Here is a 24,768-nt window from a genome sequence, read left to right on the forward strand (position 1 = left end):
TTAATTTCCAGATTATTTTAGGTAATATCCAATTTCCATTAAACATAATCTCATTCAGACTTTTATTCCATATTATCCACACAATACAACATTTTTTATCCAAATTACTAACATATTCTTTACTATATTTCCCATAGAATCCATATTCAATCATATCCATATTTATCTGTTTATAATCTCTCTTAATTCTGTCACAAAACTATTTTCTATTATTTTCCCCATAACATTTTAACCCTTTTGCATGTTAAGAAAACATGTTCTGCTGTTTCTAATTCACCAGAAAAAGACATGTCCTTTCATTTACTTTTTTATAAGGCATATTTCCTTTTACTGACAGCTTATTAATTTATAAACTGTATAAAAATATTGACATACAACATTCTTCATACACAGTTTGTTTGTTTTATAGCTTTTTCTTTTTTTCCCATTAGATGTCCTCATGGGTTCACACACTAATTTTGCATCATTATATGTTAATACCAGATTTTCTTATTTTTTCCTCTCCCCTCTATACTTATTTTCCACAATTTTATCTTTCTTGATACATCCTTATTTCCTCATTTCTCCATTCTCTCTCCCTTTTATTCAACTTTATTAGTTTCAATCCCCTTTCATATATTTTATATACTCTTATTACCAACTTATCTTCCTTTCCATTTATCCATTTTAATGCCTTAAACAGATTAATTGAAGCCTCATATACTATCAATTTCAGTAAACCTAAACTCCTATCTGCCCTATCCATATATAATGCTTCTCTTTTAACTGGATTTAACCTAGATTCCCATATGAATTTAAATATGATTTCAAGAAATTGCTTCTTCAGTTCTCTTGGTAGCATATATACACTAACTATATATAATACTTTTCCCAGCCATATTGTATTTAATAAATGCACTTTTTTCTTAAAAGACAACCTATACCTATTCCACATGGCACTAAGTCCTTTTAATTCTTTTCAAATTGTCTCTAATTGTTCACTTAATATAGAATATTCACCAAAATCAGTTCCTAATATTGATAACTTTTTTCTTCCAAACTGTATTCCTTCCAGCTGTTCCTTCTCTCCAAAAACCCAAACATTTTTCCATATTCATTTTTAATCGAAATTATTGCAAGTTTATATGCACATATACAATTACCGCTTTCCTTTCCTCTATATTTTTAGCCATTTGTATCATATCATCAGCATAAAACACCATAATTGGATATGAAATACCCATTTCCTGTACAGATTTACTTTTTTTCCATTTCTTTATTTATCTCTTTTACTGCACATTTCATAATCATTGCAAACACAATACCACTCATTGGACATCCCTGTTTTAAACCTCTCTTCATTTCACTTTTTTTCACTTAGCCATCCACTTACTAAGATTCTAATTTTAGTATCTTTGTATACTGACTTACATACATTTTTTATAGGTATACCACAATTATATTCTTCCATTATTTGCCATAAAGTTTCATGCTGTATTGAATCAAATGCTTTATTTACATCAGCCACTATTAATTTTGCTTATATTTGTTTTTTCTTAATATCATCCATCATTTCCCTAATTATCATTAATAATTCTTGGCTTCCTTTTCTTTTGATCTAGTAAATGCCTTCTTCCATAACATCATTCAATTTATGTTCAATTCTTTTTTGTATTATCTTCATATCAAAAATAACTAACCCCTCCAAACTTTGTAGAACGAAGCAATCCAAACAAAAACTAAGCTTCTGAGGCAAAGTACAGACCACAATTTAATAAAGTATTTAACTGTTTTCTTTCAAAATACATTGACATGAATGTCATCAGACACACTCCCTTCCAAAGCAGCCAAAACTCCATATAATGTTTAAAAAATGTCATTTACTCGAAAAATCAAATACAAACAACCACTTAATAAATCAGATAAGTACCTTATGAATGTTGAACAACACAATGAAATATTAAAACATTTTTAAAGATATTAAATATAAATCTATACTCTGGCATTTTTAACATCAATAAACTAGAAATTGATGTTATATCATTGAGAACCAGAACATATGTAGCATCCAGAAACAACTGCCAATATAATTAACATGCAGTCCTTAAAGCAGCCCAATTACTTCCTCTGTCATATATTCCCACTTTCATGAGAATAAAAAAGGAATTTTTTAAATGTGTATATCTTTTGGAGTGTTTATGAAGTGCATTCTTAATGAGATTTTTTGTTAATATAGTATGTGTATATTGATAAATTCTCCTTTTAAGAGCCTCCTTGATTTTACCTACATAAAATAGCAAGCTAGCTGAGCATTGTGCCAGGTAGACCACCTCTTTAGTATTACAATTGAACCTTCCATTTGGAGCAATGATTTGGGGAGATGTTCTAACTGAGTGCCACATTATCAGATTCAGTTAGAAAATGTGAATCATCTGATGCCAATTTCAAAATCTTAATAATCTGCCCTTTTAAAACTTTCCTTTTCTGCCAAGGAGGATACTATTTGAATAGGTTGGTTTTCTGTAAATACTAGAGGAGAAACAAAACTTACATGCAACCTTATATATTGTCATATCCAAAAAATGAATTTGGTAGAATCAAATTGCACTGAAAAACTAAAAAGGTAGTAGTACTATTAACATATTCAACAAAATCATTTAACTACTCAATAGTACCTGACTATAAAATAAAGATATATTCAAGGTATTGCAAATATAATTTCATATATCCATAAAATTCAGAAGGAAAAACATAATTCCTCTCCTACCACCCCAAAATAATATTAGCAGAAATGGGAGTGACAGCTGTCCCCATTGCTAATTATTAGAAAGTATGTAGTCAACACATTCAACCAGCACTTTAATCTCACTTTGCTGTAGGACTGTACCCTCCACCAAGGCATCACCAAACCATTGTAGGCCAGTCAAGTGTGGTATCACCAAAAATAAATCTTGATCATGAAAAGTAACAAAAAACGAACTATTGTCAAAGGATACCTGTTTGACCAATTTCAAAAAATGCCTATGCAATACTCCACCAAAAAATAAAGTCCCATCAGCATCTTTAAACCATAATGCCAAATTCAGTTTATGACCAAATAGTTTTAATTCCTACAGGTGCTTTACCAAATTATAACCAGCAGAAGAAACAAATGTAAAACCCTTACTAAACAAGTCACCATAAAGGGAGGAAATTTCCAAATTACTGTAATTGAAAATATAAAATCCATTGAAGTTATATACTACAGTCCCTTGTAGATCATCAAAAACATTTATTAAGCCTGATCCCATCATCTGGCTCTGCCCCTCTTGTTGTTGGAATGTGGAGCACTCTGGATCCCTGGTGGAGCATTCTAACTGGGGTTGAGATGTACTCTCACATTCCCATTCATTATGCTCAGTAATTTTGCTGAGCATCAAGGTGGAGGGGTTTGGTTCTGTAAAAAAGCAGTTTGACTTTCAACAACCCTATTACAGTCTGACACAGTAACACTTTCAACATCAACATCACAACCGGCCCCTTTGTTGGAATTACTACATTTTAAAAGTGGTCAAGGTTATACTCTCTTGTTCTTATAATCATCATCGTCATGTAACAACTTCTTCACTTTCCTCCTTTTTATAATATCACACTTGTGAGTGTTCCTTTTAAAAAGCTGGTGGAAAGATGGGTAGGAGGTTGGCATAATGGTTAAGGTATTTACCTTACAGGCATAAGGTGCAAGGTTTGATTCTCACATGGAGTAATTGGCTAGGCTTAAAATGGCCTAAAAGAGCAGTTAACTTAGTACTACTCTATGAACCTATGAACCTATAGAGGGAAAGAATAAGTCTTCACAATCTTGTCATGTAAGGATTTAATCGACCCTTCAAGTCTGACAATTTCCCTATCATTATCCCTGGCCAAGATGCCCATCAGCTCAATCCTGAAATGATCAAATAATTTAATTGATTCTTTTTTCCCTCAGTTTTTATTGAAAATGTTAACAACAAAACATTAATATACAATAATAGAAATATAAAATAAATATACGTATCTAAAAGAACAATAATAAACAACTAAAATAACTACTTACAATGGTGTCTACTATAAAACAAAGCTTTTTAAACAGAAAAAGAAATGTGATGGGGAGTAGTTAGTTAATTATTAATGTCTGTTTATCCATGAGTTCTTTGAATTTAAACCATATATTATATGAAGAGGTAATTCTACATGTTCTTGTCTCAATTGTGATACATTCAAGATGACAGACTTCAGTTACCAAATGTACAAATTTCTTCATAGTAGGAGTCATCTGATTCTTCCAATTCTTGGGGATGACTTTTCTTGCTAATGTTAAGATACTCCATAAAAGAGGGTATTTTATTTTCCTGACACAAGTGGGAATAGGTGTATTAAATAAAATAACAGATTTGGTCAGCATGAATTTATCATTAAAAAAGACTGTAAGGGAGAATTCATATTATCCCAATATGTTTTAAGTTTTATACAATTGTAAAACATATGCTGCCAGCCATATTTAGTTTATATTTCCAGCACCATATGTCTTTATTATACATCAATTCAATTTTATGTGATGTAATAAAGGTTCTATGTAAGAACTTCCAAGAAAATATCCTCCACCTTAGTGAAGAAGTAGTTTGTTTTGAAGACTGGAGTATTAGTTTTTATCATCTTCACTTGGGGAGATATTGTTAACAAGTCTAAAATAATCCCTAAAGCTTTCTGTGTGATATACTGTTGATTTCTTAAGTACCTTATATATTTTACATAGAAGTCACTTTCCAATTATATCCTGGTGCATTAGAATAATGATTAAATCAATGAATGCGGGGAAAGAATTTCTGACTGTTGGTTACAGTAGATTAATCTTATGTTCAACTAATTGTCTAGAATTTTGAATTTCTAATCCACACATATTTGCTTAACTCAAACTTATTAATGATATGGTTAATATTTTGTAACTTCCCATTGTCTAGTAACTGATACCAGTATAAAAGGTTTTTGTCTTTAAATGCAGTCATTGTTGTTAAATTAAATGTATTAATACTATTTTGAGTATAGGCAATTGTAAATACAAAGAAAAAAACATGCTTTACATTTAGGAGGTTATTATTGTATTAATATGATAAGAGTTAATTTCTATAAAATAGTATTTTACTAACCAATGAAATATATTAGTAACTATTTTAGTATGATATGATTTTGTTAAATTATTAGATTTACACCAAATACCTCCCCGAATATATTTCCATCTGGCATTATAATTGTTATTTAACCAACAAATTATTGTCTTAACAATTGAGGATAAGGAATATAATTCTAAATCTGGAAGACCAATACCACCCAATGTCCAATCTCTAATGTGATTGTTTAAAGTTAATCTGGGCTTATTATGAAACCATAAAAATCTCAGAAACAATGAATTATACTCTTTTATATTTTTTGGGAGTGGGAGGGATAAAAATTGTATTATATATAGAATTTTAGGAAGGATAATCATTTTAATTAAAGAGAGTCTCTCTTCCATAGTAAAAATAAATCCATTTATTAAGAGTTTTTTATGGAATTTAAGTTATTATTGTAATTAAGGGTTGTTATATCTTTAATGTTATTAGACAAGATTAGCCCTAATTGAATTAATTCTTGATATAGCAAAGAATTCTCAATAATGTCATTAGGGTATTTAAAAAAACAGGCCTGTATCAGATTGTCAAAACCACAAAAGGTTGAATACCTCTTCATCAACCACTATTTGTCAAACTCTGAATCCATTGAATGATCGTTTCCATGAACTGCTTTCCATGGTAATTAACCAGTGGCCCATCATTGGGAATTTACCCTGTTCTCCACTATAGAGTGATCTTGGAGATGATATATTTAGTTGGGGGTGGGGGTGGGGGGCTCAGCCCCCATCAGGGTGGGTTTTACATTTTGCTGTTTTTATTGCAGTCAGTAAGTTGGTCAATGCGTTATTTATTTTTGTGGTAGTGATCATTCAACAAATTAATGTTTGCCAATAGGGATCAATGAAGAGGTATTCAACCTTTTGAGGTTTTCATAATGTCATATAGACTAAAAAACACAACCCTTTAGGAATGTTTCACTGCAATGCTGTAATGAAAAAAGGTGTTGTCAAGCTGTAAATGCCTTTATTTAAAGAGAGACTTTTCAAAGGAGTACATTTTATCTTTCAAAGTAGCATTCACCCCAATTGTGTGTGTGTGTGTGTGTGTGTGTGTGTGTGTGTGTGTGTGTGTGTGTGTGTGTGTGTGTCTTTTAACGTTCTTAGTGAACTACACTGGCATATTTAGCCAGTTACTGAGATTATTAACAGATTTTATTGGATTGTTGAATTAGTTAATTAAATGTTAATAGGCTTGATTAGTGTGTGTATATAGGCAGATGTATTTTAGAAATGTTTTACTCATTGAAGGCTCTGTGCCGAGACATCAGAGAGAGCAATAAAGTGGTTTGAATACTGGCTGGTCATTTTGTTATTCCTATTCTTCTGGTGTCAGTGGTTTGAATAGCGGGTTTTGTATTTTGCTGTTTTTATTGTAGTCAGTAGGTTGGCCAATGTGTTATTTACTGTGGGAAAGATTTTTGTGGTAGTGATTATTCAACAGATTCATGTTTGACAATAGGGATCGATGAAGAGGTATTAAACCTTTTGTGGTTTTGATAATGTCATATAAACCATAAGAAAAACATAACCCTTTAGGAATGTGTTTTGCTGCAATGCTGTCATGAAAAAAGGCATTGTCAAACTGTAAATGCCTTTATTTAAGGAGAGACTTTTCAAAGGAGTGCGTTTTATCTTTCAAAGTAGCATTCACCCTGATCATGTGTATGTGTTAACAATCTTAGTGAACCACACTGGCCTATTTAGCCAGTCATTCATATTATTAACAGATTTAGATGTACCTCTGATATTGTTGACTGTATATCGACACCTTGTTCCTGCAAGTTAGAATCCAATCACTCAGAACTTGTAACGCATCCTGTAAACATACTTGCAAAAGGCTATGTAGTTAAATCAAGTAAATTCTGTGTAATGTATCTGGGGATAAGTTGCTCTTGAGATAATGCAGAAAATACGGAAGACCTAGTCATCATATGATCCAACTTTACAGCTAGTTGTGTCAACATACCTATAAAAACTGATAATTCAGAAGGGGAAGAATGTGGAATTTTCAGTGCAAACACCCCCAAGTCCACACAGCTTTTTTTCATATAGGTCCTGTGACATGACTAGGGAAAAGAGCTAACCTATGAATACATAACAAAACCCCGAAAACTTTGTAAAACAAAGCAAACCATAAAAAATGAATCTCCCAAGGAAAAGTACAGACCATCATTTAATAAAGTATGTAAGTGCTTTCATTCAAAATTGACATGAAATTTATCAGACATTACCCCTTCCAAAACCAAAACCTTATATAATATTAAAACAGTGCCACCTACTGGTAAAATTAATTACAAACACTTAGTAAATAAAATAAGTACCTTATGAATGTTAAGCAGCAAGATGAAATATTAAAAAAAACTCTCCATCTTCATTTTTCGTTTCTCTCATTATACTACAACCTTCCTTTACCTATTTACTCAAAGATGGTGGCACTTCTTTATTTTTTCTTCTAAAAATATTTTTGTTTCTATAATACACCCTTAATTTTTTCTTGATTCTTTTGATAAATCTCCTTCTTTTCTAAAATATTTCCTTTTGTTTCTTTCCAGATTGCATAAAACAGATTTTTATGGTTTACTATATTACTTTTTTTCTTTGTCTTTTTCTATTATCCCAAATTAAATACATTATTTTATATTTCTCTTTAAATATTATCCACCATTCTGGCCAATTATTATAAAAATCTCCCATAGTCAAATGATTTTTCCATAAAATTATTAAATCATTAAGACTTTTCTCATTCCACTGCTCTTCATTAATTCTCTTTATTCCTTTCCCAATGCTTTCTTTATTCTCTTCTACTTCTACCCATATAGCCAAGTGATCCAAAAAGCCTGTTTCTACTGCATCTCCTATCACTATTCTTATAGTTTAAGATATTAAAAAATAATCTATTTCTATTTTTAGTTTTCCTCTTCTATATGTACTTTTATTCAGTTTCCATAACTCTAAATTCTCATATTGTATTATTTCTTCCATTATTTTCTTATCTGATATTTTTGCTTCTCAAGTCACAATTAAAACCTCCTGTTATTATTATATCCATATTTACTATAACTTATTTCAATATTTCTTTAAATAATTTCTCTCTTTCTTTACATACCACATAAACATAGTTTGCTGTAAGTGTATAAACTTTCCCTTCCCACCTAAAGTCTACTACTGTTATTCTTCCTAATTTAACTAAAGTATAATCCAGAATATTTATTCCCATCCTATATTCCACATTTTACCTCCTAACTATAAAGTCTGTGTCTGTTCTCCTTCTTCTTTATTTAAACTCCTAACATCGTCTAACATGATTAAATCTACTTCACACATATCACATCATTCTAACAGCCCAATCTGTCTTACAACATTCTTTATACTATTAACACTGATAGATAAAATTGTAAGATTATTTGCTTCCCTTCTCCTTAACTTGCAATAAATTATCTATTTAATCCATTTCATTTCTTTTTCACTTTCAAAGCTACATCCTGAAATTTTCTTTTCCTGTTTTAACCCCTTTTTCAATTGAATTTTTCTTTTTAACAGTTTTCCAGTCTATATGTTCTCCATCACTAATTTCTTATGCACTTTCCCTCTCCCCTTTCCCTTTTCATATATTAATTGCATTTTCATTTGATTAGTGTCATTATTCTCCATTGTATCTTTTTGTTGTTCATCTTGATGCAATTGCTCTATATTATGTACCTCGTCTCTATTTTGACTTTCTATATTATATTCTAAACTTCTCTTTTTCACAATCCATCTATAAATGTCCTTTTTGTTTACATTTATAACATTTTGCTTCACATTTTCTAGCATCATGACCAATCTCTCCATATAAATAACATTTCGTCTTATCAGTTGCTTACAAAATGCCCCCCACAGAAAAAAACATGTTTTTGGTTGTCTCCAATATTAACAGCTCTTTGAATATCAATATTAGTCATACTAGGAATATGTACAATTTTTTTTATTTTCCATTTTCAAAATGACATCACATTTCCAAGCACCAAGCCAAAGTTATTTATTGTCTAGTACTTCAGAAATGCCATTCACTTCTTTGCAAAAGTTCTTTAATAAATATTTTTAACAGTAACTTTTTCAGGTTCTCTCTCCAAAATATTATATTAACATTCTTTTGTGTATCACGTAAAAAAGTCATTTATTGCAAGGATATGTTTTTTTCCCTTTTTTATACCCCCCAAAAAACTTCCAATATTTCATCAGTCTCAAAGAAAATGTCACAATAAATATCTTTTTTTAATAAAATAAAAGCTCTTACCTGCTGTGCCTTGATATCTATAAGGCACAACCATTTTGTCCCATATTTTGCACCTGTCCATTTCTAATTCAGCTTTACTCTGAATTCTTACTTTATACTTCTTTCTTTCCATTTTTTTCTGTTTTCTTCTTCTCCCTTCTTTTCCCTTCTATTCACTAACTACTTCTGTGAATGTCTCTTTCTTCAGTTCTTATCCCTCTTCCATATTAATCCTCTCAATCATATCTCCCCATTTCATATCCTTTCTTGTCTCTGGTTCATTTTTATTTACAAGTTCTTCTAATTTACCATCCCTCAGCCCTCCCAGCTGGAGGGTTGTAATAATAACACCTTCTTTCAATCACTCCTCATCCCCCAAATCTCCAAACAAATTCTTTTGAAAAATGTCTTCCATGTCTTCTATCAGATCTTCCTCTCACTTCTCCACATCAGAACTTTCCACCTTAGCTTCCAAAAACAACTCTAAGGAGTCAGCACCCACCACTAATCCACACTCCCCCATCACCATGTTTGCATGCCATTCTCCCAGCCATCACTTTGCCAGGAACAGAACAGAAGCTCACAATCACTGACAGCATGTACCATGAGTGTTGTAGTGTTAGGAAAGTTCCCCAATACACTGGCCAAATTTCCCCTAGTAGTATAACTACTACCTTGGGTCTCCCCTGAAAGGCTACAAACCTACTGGGGCTAACCTAGTCAACAAAGGATAAATAAAATAAAAAAAAAATAAACTTATTTGAGTAATGGAACTTAACTATGTAAAATAAGGCAGCTAACAATATAATTAAAAACTATATATTCAGATCTGATAAAGCAGAAAATCCCGGTTATCTACCAAAAGTATGTTTAGTGCATCAATTTAAAATTCAAGAAGTAGAAAAGCCCAGTTGTCTGTCTACAAACAATCAGTTTAATGCAGTTAGTTGCTTTTATTTTTAGGATAGTAGCTGGAATCCTTGAAGTGACTACATTATTTCTTTGATAGTAGAAATTAGATTTTTTACAACTCCCCACATTAGCTTCAGAAACATTGAAACCCAAATGAGTGATACAGTTTGAATAGTGAAGTAATTTAGTTTTGTGTTATGCACTGATAGTCATTGATGGTATGCAATGTGAAACATCTTAGTGCTACAACAGTAGTAGATGAAGTACTAACACTTATTTTTACTTCTGCATTTTATGGGTTTTTATGACAGCGTTTTTTACTTTTCTAGACTTGAATGAAACAAATACTGCAGTGGTACTAGTTTTATTATTTTGCATTTAAAAGAAATGATACTGCATTACAGATTGAATAGTATGAATAACTATTTTCACTTTGGAATGAAGATGATCATTAGTTTTACCCTCAACTTGCTGATTAAGTAATATCCTTGGGATTCAAAAGCATTTTCCATGCCATGGCAAGTGATTTTGCATGAGGGGCAACCTGCAGGGTATGGGTGAGTCAGGGATACTCTGAACATGAGTAGGGAAGGCCAATAACTTTTATGGCCTTCGTGTTATGCAAATGGTGGTATAATGAGATTGTAATGAGCCACATTATTAAAATTAAAATGAGGATCTTCACAGATGCAAATGAGGATAAACAATATGGTGCAGTGTTTCAGAGGTGTGTGTGTGTGTGTGTGTGTGTGTGTGTGTGTGTGTGTGTGTATATATATATATATATATATATATATATATATATATATATCCCAATATTTGAGACACTACCTCCAGAGTTAATGACAGCAGTAAAACCTGGGAGTTAGAGGAGGTGAATCACAGAAAGATGTGTGGCATACCCTCAGCATTAGCAGACCTGTATATGCAAAAGGCTGTATGTGCTGCTAGTAGTCAGGGTATTGTGTTGGCAACCTCAACAGTGCCATATCATTGGTCTAAACCTAACATTTCATGCTCTACACAGCATTGACATTGTGGATCATTACCATGTGGATAGTCACCATGCAGGAACTGGTTGGTTTGTTTTCTTATTATTTGCAGGCCAGTGGGATGTGTGTACTAATATAGCACATCTGCATATAGACATTAGGGAATACTACTTGCTTCACTGCTGTTCTGCCAGCACATCATAGCAAACGGCTAGTCCTATAGTACATGTAGCAGGTTGGTAAGGACAAAACATAAATATTAGTGCCCCCCCCCCCCCCACACACACACATTCTTACTCCACCTGGATCCTGGCATGCCTCTCCACTGGGTGCATCAGGAGGTAGGCAAGAATCTACTTCAGCTACCTCTGGTGGTACCTCAATAGACAGAAGCTGTTGTTCCCTCTAGATGTGCTGCCATGTGTGAGCAGTACATGACCCACAGGGAGCCAGTGGAGGTTATGGAAAAGCTGACCGATCAGTGTCTGGATGCCCACATTAGCTACCTAGAAAAGGTCCTCTTTTGGCTATAAGAGTCACATTGCAACATATCCCTGCCATCAACACTTCAGATGGAGCCTAGTGGGGAGGGTGGTTAGAGTGCTGTCTAACCTCCCTCAGTTATCACACAGGCAGTGCAATACAGAAGGCCATACCCACTCTATTCCTCATCCTGGTGTTCCCCTTCCTGGCATGCCAGTGCTCTCCCCTGGTTATTTGTCCAACCCACCCCATCACCACAGCTCTCCCTTTGTTTGTGTGTCCATAATTCTACTGTTCCCTACCCCTCAAGTGTGTCAGCACCTCAGCTGTATGTTTGTGTGTGAGCTCCTGCTTGTGACCCTCACCCTCTTATACATTTACCTTTTCTTACAGCCCTTTTTAGCTTCCCTTGTTGAAAAATGTGCACTTATCCTAATATATACATACATACATACCCTTCCTTCCTTCCTTCCTCACTCCCATTCTTACCTTTCCCATTTCTCTTGTGTATGTTCCTCTGCTTGCTGACCCCTTTTTCCTATGGTCCTATGTACCCCTTTCCACCACTTGTATGGAAAAAAAACAGATTTATACATTGCAATTGGCCCTTTAATGTATCTTGCTTGTTTCCCATATCATTGTGAAGTACCACATGTGTACATGGTGAGACAAATGCATTCTCTGTGCCCATCTATTTTCCTTACCTCACTCATAGCTACAGTTGCGGGATTTCCTCCTTCACTGCAAGTGCTGTGATTTTTGTGAGTGTGTTTTAAATTAGCACCAGACTGGGCTGCAAACTTCCATCTAGTTAGTTTCACTGTCAGCTAGTGACTTCAAAACAAGGGGAGGCTTCAGGCAACAACTGAATAAGTAGTTCTAACTGGACTTGGATGGGGCTCTATTACAATAGGTAAATGACAATGACATGATCAAACATTAGATGGGGTCATTCATTTTCTACCACAGACTGCCATAGCACACACTCATGATAGTCACTTTATTATATATATATATATATATATATATATATATATATATATATATATATATATACATATATATATATATATATATATATATATATATATATATATATGTATATATATATATATATATATATATATATACCCAAGATGCTTAATTGTAATTAATAAGGCCAGCCTTGGGTGAAATAAAACCATAGATAAACTTCATAGGCCTCCAGTTACACTGGTCTTCATAGTACCTCACTTATAGGTTCATAGGTAGGTACTAGGCTATTGGCCCTAGAGCCTATATAAGCCTAGCCAAAAATGTACACTGGCTTTCGCCACCCAAGAAAATTATTTTCCTGTGCCCCTGTCGAGCAGAGCCACAGAAATGATCCCTGGGGTGAATTTCCTATTTCCCATCCAATCATCAAGATTTTTCTTGAAGAGTGCTAATGAGAGCTCTGTTTGACATAGATAGGTAGTCTGTTTAAGAGTATGGGAAGTCTCTGGGACAGGAATCTATTCCTCCAGCATGTTCTGTTTATTGTGGTGACAAGGTTTAAGTCCCTAGAGCGTGTAGCTCAGAGGGATTGGGATTTCTTTAAGTGGAGCATGTCCAACAGCTTTGGGTTTGACATAGCTCTGGATGTCAGGCAGAGATCGCCTCTGAGTAGGCGATATGTGATGGAGTAAAGCTGGAGTTTTTTGAGACGGTCTGCGTAGGGCATCTGTTTGAGCCAGTAATCCTCTTTGTGAGGTATTTCTGTGGCGTTTCCAGTTGTTGTAGATGTCTTGTGAGGTACATACCAAAAGGGGAGTTGTACTCTTTAATGGGTTTAATGAGTGATGAGTAGAGGGGAACAATGACCTCTTTTTTTCTGGATGAGAAACCTTTTGTGATGAGGTGAGCCATGTAGAAGGATTTGCTGACCACTGTGGCGATGTGATTATCAAAGGAGAGACTACTGTCCACTTGTGTCCCAAGGTCTCTTATCACATTTTTGGCATTAAGTAGACTACCAGCTATGTAGTATTTCATGGGTACAGAGTTTTTACCAAAGGGGATGACAATACACTTTTTGGCATTGAGCTTCAGGCCATGGCTTTGACACCAGGCATCTGTCTCAGTGAGGCCCTTTTGTAGTATGTCCACATCGTTAGGAGTTTCGATTATGGCTCCTAGTTTGCAGTTATCTGCAAAATTTGTTAGCCAAAGACCTTCTGTGTTAGCCTGTACTTCAGAGAAGTAGATACCAAACAGGAGAGGACCCAGGACTGAACTCTGTGGTCCTCCACTTGTCACTGGTCTGAAGTCGGATTTGGAGTCTGCTATTTTCACACTGTGGGTTCTGTCCATGAGCCAGTTGGCAACCCATCTTGTGACATAAGGATTTATACCTAGTTTAGTGAGCTTATCTATAATTCCAGAGTGGGGGATGGTGTTGAAAGCCTTGGCGAGATCTAGATAAGCTGTGTGAACCTCATCTATGGCTTTGGTGACTGCTTCAAAGAAGTTAATCAGGTTTAGGAGACATGATCTACCTTTTACAAATCCGAACTGGGTAGGGTCCAGAGTTTGGCGATTACCAATGTTTTTGTTTATGAGTTCCATGAGGATACATTCCATGGCCTTGCAGACCAGGCTTGTCAGGCTAATGGGGCTTATTCCCCTCTCCTGTTTTTCCTCATCCTGACCATACAGATAGATTACTTTTTTTTTCTTGTATTTCCACACTTTGCCTTATTGTTTTGCTTTTCTTTCTATCTTTTTAACACACCCTATTTGGCCAAGTCTCCACTGTAATAAGTGTGGAGGAAGTAACTAAACTAAGGCAAGTCCTAAAAGGCCACTAGGTGCCTCGATGTCACAAGAAACACTTCAAAATAAAATCAGAGGCATTTTGTGAAGTCACGGACAATTGAGAGCATATATGTTCCCAGCACATACACACACATACACACACACACACACACACACACACACACACACACACACACACACACACTTGAATTAAATAAAAAGACTTACCTTCTTGCGGTAGCGTTGTCGCCTCACAGTTAGACGTTGGCCGTTCGATTCTCAGTTAAAGCGTCTACTGTGTGACGACATGCGTGAATGGGCGTTCGCCGTTGAAGGTTGTGCGTTAGGCCCGGCAAGCCAGCATGTAAAACTCTACTGCCAATCATTAGCGGACCGGAGTTCCGCTGTGGCGACCCCTAACCGGGAAAAGCCGAAAGACACACACACACACACCTTCTTACATTATGGATAGGTGTCACAATTAGTACTTATAAACTTGCTCCCAGACTTGTTCTTCTTCAAACATCTATTACTTTCTACTTTCACATCCAGTCAGGCAGTCTCAATCACCTGAAACAGTCTTAGCTGAAAGAAATGGCTCCTCACTTCTTAATTCTGGAAAAGGCAGCAATGCCTGTAATAAGGTGTAATCAAACTTATTCTACATTTAAAGTGAAAGTGATACCAGTTTTTTTTTAAATAGCCTGATGAGCAAGGAAAGCTGATTTCCTTTTTTTTTTTTTCACCTGAACTTGGATGGTCTCAAAACTCCACAAATGTACAGTATCATGCAATGAGCTCCATGCTCCAGAAAGCAAACAGGAAACAGACAGTAAGCTAGCTTTAAGAAAGTGAAATACAAAAGGTAATTCAATTTTGTTTATCTGTTTTTTCATTGGGGATAATTGCAGGGGCAGACATCTGTTTTGATGCTATACCAGCATTAGAACTGCTCTGCTGTGCTCTGGGCTGTTTGGCAGGTAATTTCTTATTTTCTCTCCTACTCTGATATGCATTAGGGGTAAGCATAGGCTCAGTGGGCTATGGGCATCTCTTATGCAAGACATGGTAAAGTGTGGAAAGCCCTGAACTGTGAGCAACAAGCTTTTCAACAAAAAGAAAAAAAAGTAAAAAAGCTTTTATTTCCCTTCTGCTTATATATTTTAAGTTGCACTAAGAGGGATCTGTTTGGTGATACTTTTAGTTACTTTTCTGCTTTTTTCTGTGTTTTAGCCAAAAACGATATTTATTTCATTTTTTAGTTTGTTCTGAGACTTTAGTCTTGTAGCTTTATTTGCAATTGATGGAAGATTGTGTATTTACGTTGTACTGCACTTATACATCCATGTGTAGAATTACTTGTAAAAGCTAGCTGTTTGTATTTTGAATCCTCTCTGGGGCCTTAGTCTTGTAGGTTCATTCACACTTGTCACAGAACTGTGAACTACTGCCAGATTTGAACCTCATGGCTTTATTTATTACTGTATTTTTCCATAAACAGTGCTACTGCCAAACGTCTGCATAGTCTGGTACCTTAGATGGTGGTAGAATTACAGTAGTCAGAGTACTGTAAATTATGCTCCTAAATTAGTGCATCAGTGCTTTTACAATTGTTTATGTTCTTATATTCTGTTTATTATATACCTGCTTAAAGTTATATTCCATTGCCTTTCTCTTTCCTTGTTCTTTGTGTCTGTCTACCCTCCACTGAGATATTATGCTAAAGTTTCTGAAATTTCAACCTACCTGGGGCCACTGACCTGTAGCTTCTTGCAGCTTGACATTTTTCCCAACCTTTACACCTGTTTCTTTTTGTGGTTTTAAATGGCTGTGTTTTTGACCTCAGATCCTTGTGATAATCTGATTTCCAAAGTCCCTCCCTGCTCTCTTTCATTGCTGTTATCTGATGTGTAAGTTAAGTACTCTTCCAACCCAATATTTTCCATAGATCCATAATAATGAGTATCCACCCAGGAAGCTAGTGTTGCTCTTGAATAAAACTTCTTTACTACATATTGTCTACTGCTCATTTTCCCAGAGTTCTCATCTGGTTGGCACCCTTGCCACACCCTGAAAGGGTCCCAAATTAATCCTGCTCCATTACTGGCAGATATGAAATTTATTTTATTGTATTTCACTTCAGTTAACAGTTTTATAATGCTTTATTTGTTGATTTTTGCACTTTAAAGCATTTTAAAGGTCCTTTATGCTTGAAATTATGTTTTCCAGGTAGTTTGTTTAAGTTGTTTTCTGGTAGCATTACACTCTCAAGCAATCATTTTTGTGTTTTTACATTAAGCAGAGTGGGATAGTCAGTCTAGTTGTAGTAGGTCATGACCTGGTTTATTTGAGTTGGGAAACACATAAGAAAACTGTAAGCCTAAGACTTAGTTGTTTGATGTTGACTTGCGCTTGAGATTCCTTTTTGCTGTGCTTTTACATTAGGAAGTCCAGGATCATCCTTCTTGTATAGAATGTATTTGCCCGATCTCTATGAGTTGGGAAACAGTACTTGAGGGGTTTATATCAGAATAATGAATCTTCATAATTTTGAATCACGTTACATCGAACTGGTTACATTGAACCAGCAAAACATCGAAAGGATATCAATGGCAGTTTCCAATGGGGACATAACACATTAAGGCTGCACCCCCCACACCCCCTGCTACTTAAATATACCAACTCCGAGATCACGCTACAGTGTAGGAAATGGAAATCTTCCATTTCTGCACTGTAGTGCACTAAAGTGCAATCTCCAAAGTGGTATATTTAAGTGGCAGGGGGTTTTGCCCCCTGCATGGAGCAATTTGTTTTTAACATACACTCCACATGTTGCTGATTTTTTAAGTTTTGATGTTTTCCGTTTCGATGTATTCAATTCGATGTAACGTGATTCAGAATTATGGGGTTTCGATGTTGTGATATAAACCCCTACATGAGAGCTCAAAGTGTAGTCATTTATTGGCCAGAGAGCAAAGGAGTCAGTTTTCTTTTTTTTTCTGTTTGCTATAAATTAGGCCATTTGAGATCAGCACCACTTAGCAACCTTGCCTGAGAGTTTAAAGTGTTTTTACTGCATTCAGAGCGATTCAGGTTAAGATAAGCTACTTTACTTGATTTTTTTTTTTTTGCATTTGCAGTTGTTATTAATCATGATTGCTACTGTTTCACTGCATTTTTAAAGCATTTAATTAATCGAGTGATAGAAAAATCACCCCTTTTCTCTGTATGTTGGTCTTTTCAAATGTCTGTTTTTTAAATTGCCTTGCAGAAGGACAATCTAGCCAGGGACTTTTTTTGTTTGCTATATATTAGGTGCTTTTGCGTGGAGCTGCTCTCCTCCCAGCAGTGGTTGGTAGTGTCCTGTACAGAAGCAAATGCATAGACAGTAAAATTTACCTACAAAACTATATTAGGACTGTAACCTGTAACACAGTGAAACATTGCATAGAGTTAAGCTTAGAGCAGTTAGCATGTGCACCAGACAGCACTAATACCTTATCCTAGCACTAGCTAACATCTGCTCTTAACCCTAGAAACGACCGCAGGAGATCTCTGTAAAACCTAGTCTTTAAACCATAATAGCCCAACCTAATACAGGTCTGGACAACATGAATATGCAATCTCCAAATGTCTCTGTGGCCAGATTGGTTGTTATGGGCATCCTGAGACAATATAGCATCCTGAGACAATATAGCAATTGTCTCATGTTCTCAAACAACCATTTAATCCTTAAAAAAACTAACAATATTAGAGAGATGTACATACACAACGTCTTTGGAGACAAAATTCTCAGTCACAAACAAGGCTATCAAGAACCCACACAAACACTCTTACCACACACACACACACACACACACACACACACACACACACACACACACACACACACACACACACACACACACACACACACACACACACACACACACTACATCCTCCACACATACTGCTCACTACACACATAGCCCATCTTATGCTAAGGCACTTAAAAGAAACCTTTTCAAACTTCAAAGACATCCTCAGCTTACAAACAGCAATGCCTATCGTCAGCAATCTGTAAAACACAGACCAAAAACAACAACAAACAGCATACATAAGCCTGCACCAAATGGTCCCCAAGACCAAAGCCCAAAGGCAAGCAAACACTTTTCCTAGGACTCCTGTCATAAAGGATTCCGCTGTGCATCTGTGTGTTGTACAGTGGAATCCCCTAAGACTCTTGTCTTAGGGGATTCCATTGTACATCACACAGGTTCCCCAATCACCTGGCTAAACAAAGAGAAGATAATGTCAGGTGCTTATCTGGAGCTAAGGTCTGCAATATCACACATGCACTCAAGTCACTGCTCCACATGTAGAAATACAATTCTGTCATAGTCTATGTGGGTGTAAATGATCTGAAATATACATGACTGAGCTATATGAAAAAAGACATTATGGATCTCTCTGAATATGTAACACAGACAGGTAGACATGTATGTGCTTTGCATTGAGTAGCATTCTACCTTCACCAAGGATGATGCCATAGTATGAACAAAAAATTATTCGTTTTAACAGTTGTCTTAGTTTCTGGTGTCATTCCAGGGGGATTCAATATCTGTCAGCATGTGAAGACATGTTTAACAGACCATGTTGCTGGATGGTCTGTATCTATCCCCCATGGGCTTCAGATATTGTCTAAAACTTTATCCACCCCCTTGTAAGCAATGTCAAGATGACAAACCTTCCAACATAGAAAAAATAAAAATCAAAGCAACCTTAAGGTGTTTCTGTTCAATGCTATGAACCTTGACAAGAAACTCCATACTATGCAAGCTGTCCTCACTCTGGAGAATATAGACATATGTGCATTACAGAGACTTAGTTTAAAGCTACAGAAAGTACTGCCACAGTACAAGGCTACACACAGGCACAGACAGGATCTAAAGGTAGAGGTGACTTAACCTACATCAGCTACAAACATACCTCCAGGTTGGTTAAACAGGATGATGCCCTGGAGGTTATCCACAAGCAAGTCAGCACAGGTAAAGTCCCTTAACACATCCTAGCTAACTATATGCCACCATGTATGCCCATTAATCTCATATCTCATAAATAGACCTACTGGAGACACTCACCATCCAACAAAATACCCTATTCATGGGGACTTTAACTATCCCTCTATAGACTTGGAAACATACACCTCTTCAAACTTGCAGGCACAATGTTTCCTGGCCTTTATTACACAAATACCTGGATCAGATAATGCACACTACAACCAGAGGTTGAAACATTCTGTAACTAGTGCTCACCAATGTGGGGAAGCACTGCACCTCCTGTCATGTCCTTACTGTTGATGTCGGATCACAAAGATGTCACCTTTGTAAATAAGAATAAACTTGGAAAATCCAGCTATTTGGTTTGGTCTTACTTTTGTCACTGTGCAATGACATTTGTATCCTTAAAGTGCACGTTATAAGGCATTATAAAAAGTCCATTTAGAGGAGCAGGTTTAAACAATATAATTTGTGCCCTCAAATATGTGTGACAGACAGTCAGGAAAGGAATGCTTATGTATTTTTTTCAAGTGAGAAGTGGTATTCTCAGTGGATACTGATTCAGGCAGGGTCTATTAAAAGGTAGTGGACAGAATCTTGTGACTGAGGGAGGGGAAGTAACTCTGGATATATGGGAGATATATATTATGGACAAAATGCTTTTGTCTTACATATTCTAGTTTCTAAACTATAATGTGATAAATGATGCTTATTTCTCTTTTAAATCAACAAGATGTTGGATATGTATGAAGACATCTTAATTTTGAAAATATGAGGCGAATGAAATATATTGTCTTGTCTTAAACATAAGTGGGATCAATGTTACTCCTTTTTATTTTAATTCATTTATGAAAATGCCTTAATTGTGAAAATGTGGAAGAAGGAAAGCTGGTCATCTGTATTAAATAAGTGCATCTTTGTTACTCCAGCTTGGTGGAACTGAGATGAATTATCTGAAATAGTTTGTGATTGGCTAACTTGATAATATATCTTACAACATGCTAGTGAAAGAATGGAATTCTATTTTCTTCCCTTTTAGTTTGCTGTGCCCTTAACATTTCATATGTAAGTGTGAATAGTGGACAGAAAGTGAGTAGGGAAGGAGGGAGAAGTTGCTGTAAAATAAAAAGAGGATAAATGACAAGTGTAAAAGGGTAAAGTCTATGCATCAATGAAGGACGTCTGCCTTTCTGCTAAGAGCTAAAATGCTTGATGGGTAAAACTGGTACTTATGCAACCAGCATAGGTATGCAGAGATAAGAGAACAGTGGCAAACTGGAGGCTCAGGCCTCCACATTAGAAGTGAGCTGTGGTGTCTTGTACTTATGTAGTTTGTGAATACTTCAGTGTTAGTCACAGCACTGACTAGTAGGTTAAGACTACAGCCAGTGGAGAGGTTTGTATATAAAATTAAGAATGCTCATGATGAAATTGTGAAGAAGCCATAACACGTATTATGCGTTTATAAGGAATATTGCCAGGTTTTATACAGAGAGAAAGATTAGTTAAAAATGAACAACCAAGTGAAACTTTTTTGACAGAGGTGGTACTTCCAAAATGGAGGCAAAGTAGTAGAAGCTAGTTAGTGAAACCAACTACAATAAAAGAAGTTCAGGGAGTCTTAAATTCTATACATAATTTTCAATCATCTGGTTCTGACTGTTGCCCCATTGGAGTTTTGGCAAAAGAAAAGAAAGGATATTATTAGGTATTGGGTAAGGTTATTCAATAAAGTAGTGGAAGCAGAGGAAACATCAGTTTTGAGGAAGGATTTTATTACTACAGTAATTCCTATGGTAGGATTTGATATAGACATTTTTCTTTAGGTGTCTGATTTTAGTCCTAACCCATATTTACAAGTTGTTTATGATAGTCTTTTGGGGTGGGGGTGGGGGTAAAAGATCGCAACAGTGAGTGCATTCTTAATAAGTCAAGACTCCTGTTTAAAAACTGTAAAATCCTTCCTGGATGGGATTAGATGAGGAGAGAACATTTGACTGAGCTGAATGGAGATTTGTTTCTAGTCTAATGAAGGTGACAGGGTTTTCCTGAAAAGCTAAAAAGGTTAATCAAGGTACATATGAGGGAGCTAAAGCAAAGGTAAAAAATATTGGTTAAATTATCTGATCTGATGTATTAACAAAAGGTGCAAAGCAAGGATGCTCCCTGTCTCTGCTTCTATTTGCAAGTTGTTTACAGCTTCTACCAATATGGATAAGAAAGTCACATGTCACAGATCTTGCATGGTGATCAAAACCTTGTAAACATATCATTTTACACTGATATTATATTGTTGACACTTACTGACCTCCAAAAGGTTCTTGAGGTACTTTTGTGATATGCTGAGAAAAAACATACATGATATACGTTTGATATAGGGTGGATGCTTACAAAGACTCAGGCATTGGTGTTGAATTGTGTGTTTACTGAAAGTGTATTGGGGAAGTACTCGTATCTATGGGGCCATGAGAAGGTGAAATACTTGGGGACATATTTGAAAAGTACTTGGAAGAGGTCACTCTCCTCAAATTTAGACCAGATAGTAGAGAAGGTGTAATTTTTTTTTTGCTATTTGGAAGATGATACCCTTGGAGGTAGAGAATAAGATAGAAGCCCTTCAAATGTTTATTTTATTCCACTTCCTATATTTGGTGCAGACATTCTCAAGTCAGTTACCTCCAGAAATCTAATTCTAAAATAAAAAAAAAAAATAGATAACTTTTTGTGGGAGGGAGGTTGGGCAAGATTAACATGGTTGGCAGTAATGCTGCCAAACGAGGTGGTGAGATAGGTGCTCTTGATTTGGCAAGGTACATGAAACCTGTGTAGATGAAAAATTTTATATAAATTCATAGACTCAGAATATAAAGTTATATTGAATAATATGCTGCAGGAAAAGCTGAGTGCAAAAGGAGAAATAGATTTGCTAGGAATTAGTGGGGGTCATGGGCAGGGTAATAAAGAAAACTGTTTTATAGTGGCACATTTTGGAAATAAATTTTGAAGCTGGCTTCTCCAAGAGTACAGTAAGAATGCAATGGAGATCTTTATCCCAATAGATTATAATAGTAGGACCATTATTGACTAGAACAATTTATAGAGATGCAGGAAGAGAGCTGCAAAATTAAAATATTGATATTATTTAGAAAGGAAGTGAATATTAAAAGATTGGGGGGCATTAAAGCAACAATATCAGTTAAATCAGGAGGATGGAGAGACACCTGGTGTGAAAAGAAGTACAAAAGAACTTGGGTTGAGAACTTTAAAATCAAGCAAGAGTCTGTTTTGGAAGAGTGTATAAAACAAGTAAGGGAAGGGAAAATAACAGCTGGATAGCTGTCACAAGTAATTGTGCCCTTTGCAACATAAGAAAAAAGGATTTTGATAAGGTAAGGAATAAATGGAGTGAGACTGTAGGGATTATATATATACACACATGTACACACACACACACACACACACACACACACACACACACACACACACACACACACACACACACACATACACACACTGATGAACTGTGGGAGAAGTCATGTGCATTGATAAAGGGCACTGCAAATGCCAGGCATTTCAGAATATTTGCATGGTGCTGTCTTCAAAAATATTTTTATATATCAGACCGATTGACTAGTAAGTTCTCAATGCATAATTCAGACTGTTCATGAAGTGAAACAGGTGATGGTGATACATTGTTCTATATATTTTGGGACTATCATAAAGTGGAAACTTGTAAAGAAGATTTAATTTGAGGTATTTGAAGAGTTGACTCTGATGCTTTATTTTCCAGGATGTAATCCAGGAGTAGGAATTCCCATCCCACACTCAGCAGTTGCTATTCTTGAAACTGACGGTAGCAAAATAAATAAGTAATTAAACAAAAAATGAAAAGGAGGGAGGTACCCACTGTTCAAGAACTAAGCTGGTGCAGGAGGTGGCTGATCGTATTAAAATAGACTCTATGGTTTAATAAAATAAAGGCTAGAATCAGAGGAGGCTTTGTAAAGAAGGAGGAGAAAGAGATGGAACAGAAGTGTTAAATACTGAGAGTAAATCTGTAGGAAGAAAACTGTTCTACCTTAGATTATTTTTATGAGGGAGGTTCAAAGTTCGATGCTAAGGCAACAGGGTAATAATCATGGTATAAATAACTGATCACTCAGGCATGATGTTTGATTTTGCATTCCCAGTATTCAGTATGAATGCCTCGATGTATTATTTATTATAGGGAACCACAAGGCCAATTCTTCAGGAGGAGGTTTAAGTGTGATATACCATTAGTGCATTGAGTGAATTTCATTGTGGGAAAGAAATGGTACTAAAGAAGTGAGACAAATTCTATTGTTGTTTTGAGTGGGGTAAAAATATAAAGAGTTGTTGATTCTAGTTGTATTTGTATAGTAAAACATTTATGGAATTGTTAAAATGTTATACTAACTGTTATATGTGATTATTTAATACAGTTTTTAAGAATAAAATATAATGTGGTAAATGTAATAGCCACAGACCCTGGAGCCATGGGCACACAGAGCATAATCTCTCAGATTAGGCCATGAAAGTCTGTATCTCTTTAGTCAGTGAGATGAGGAAATGTGAGTCTCCTGAATGAAGTATAGATATGCTAGTAGGATAGTGCTTTGGTCGTGGATTGCTTTCATCATTCTTCACATTTTTAGCAGTCCTCCCTCTAGTTTGGTGTCCCACATTTTAAGAAGTAATGTGGTATGTTTTTATATCAGTTCTGGATCTGAACTGGGAAGCTTTCTGTCTTCAGCACCTTCCACCATATCTTCCTCTTCCCTCCAATTCTTCATTACAGTTTTTGGTTTTCTTTCTTTCATTTTGTCACAAATACTTTCATGAGTGTTCCTGACAGGTGGACTGACATGGCTTGTATTAAAGTTAATTTCTCTGCTATATTGATTCTTTACGAGGTATTCATTTCCAGTTTCATTTGAATGTGAGGTATCTTGTCTCTAGCCTTAGCCCATACCTGACACCAGTTTTATGAGGATTTTAATGCCTATACCTCCCTCACACAATTAGGTACAGCAAGTAGGAAGAGACCACAACACGTTCAAATATATCTCAACCAGTTTTATTGCTCCTCTTGTTTATGAAGGAACTATCAAGCTGGATTCTAAT

The sequence above is a fragment of the Protopterus annectens genome, chromosome 1.part0 (assembly GCF_019279795.1).
Source record: "Protopterus annectens isolate FY-2018-M chromosome 1.part0, PAN1.0, whole genome shotgun sequence".
NCBI lineage: Eukaryota > Metazoa > Chordata > Ceratodontiformes > Protopteridae > Protopterus > Protopterus annectens.